Raw genomic sequence first — 1,322 nt, forward strand, 5'->3', positions numbered from 1 at the left:
CTGTTTCTTGTGAACAGCTTCTCTTTGGAAGTTAGCCTTCTCAGCAGGGGCTCAGCAGCTTTATGGAGGCATATCCTGGTCTCAGAAAGATATTTCTAAAATGCCATGTTTAGTTCTCTGTCTGAATATATAAGGTACTCAGAATCCATCTCTTTTACATGATTACTGGCTGATCAGGCAAATAACACTGCTTTGTGACTATCTGCCTTGTTCACCAGATCTCTGATTACTGTCTCTATGCATGTTCTTAATTTCTTCTCACACAGGACACTTACAAAGAAGGTTAAGACCTTATCTGGGGACTGACATTAACCTGGACCCATGTAACCTGCTCATTACTTTCTTCGAAATCCACCTAGTACTAGAAGAAAGAATAACTGTTCATTGCTCTTGTGAAACCTTCACTTCTTTACCTCCCTGGCACAGAACTTTTGGTAGCTACTCCAGGGTTAATAGCCTTTCTGCCCAACCAGCCACTGTTAAATGTTGGCTCTCCGAGACTTTTCTTTTGCCCATTAATCTTTTGCCCAGATCTGGTGAGGCCAGTAAGGCAGGGAGGTGTGCATCTCTGTTTTTACAGTGCTAATGATAGGCTTGTAAAGGGGGGAGGCTGGTGCTGGGGTTTTGCTGTAACACTGTCTCTTTTTGCTGCGCATAGCTGTACGTGGTATGCTTGAACTTACAGATCAAAGAGAATTACCAGAATGATCCACTTGTGAATTGTGGGCCATTATCTGTTATTAACTCATCTTGAGCACTGTGGTGAGCAAACTGTAATTTACAGCATGTTATTACATTTCTGCTCACTGTGGTGTGCAGCAGCTGAATGTGTGTGTGTGATAGCCCATAACGACAAGTAATCATCTGGAGCTAATTTCAAACAGATCTTTCCAACCTCTACTACTGCTGATCAAGAATTTAATTTACCTCTAATAATTTTGTTTTTCTGCTTCCTGCCCCTCCCACTACATTTAGGAGAGCAGAAGGTTTCACCTTCTCTGGTTCTCTTCAGTACATGCTTGCTTCCAGGAAAACTTGGAAGTGCAGCAACAACCTCCTCCAGTTCTCTGCCAGATTTCCTTCAGGATTTAATGATTCAGGTGGCTTCATTTCCTGAAGTAGTTCTCTACTGACACCATATTATAAAGTTGAGCAAACAGGAGGGCTGGTAGGAGACTTATTTTTATTGCCTGGCTCTAGTCACATGACAGATCAGGTTACAAAATACTAGTACCCTTGCCAACTCTCAGGATCCACCAATTCCTCTTGCTACTGTTTTAATCCAACCTGTCTTGTCTTTTTTTCTTTTTTCTTCCCCCCCC

Source organism: Chaetura pelagica, unplaced genomic scaffold (assembly GCF_000747805.2).
Source record: "Chaetura pelagica isolate M959 unplaced genomic scaffold, ChaPel_1.0 scaffold70, whole genome shotgun sequence".
Taxonomy (NCBI): domain Eukaryota; kingdom Metazoa; phylum Chordata; class Aves; order Apodiformes; family Apodidae; genus Chaetura; species Chaetura pelagica.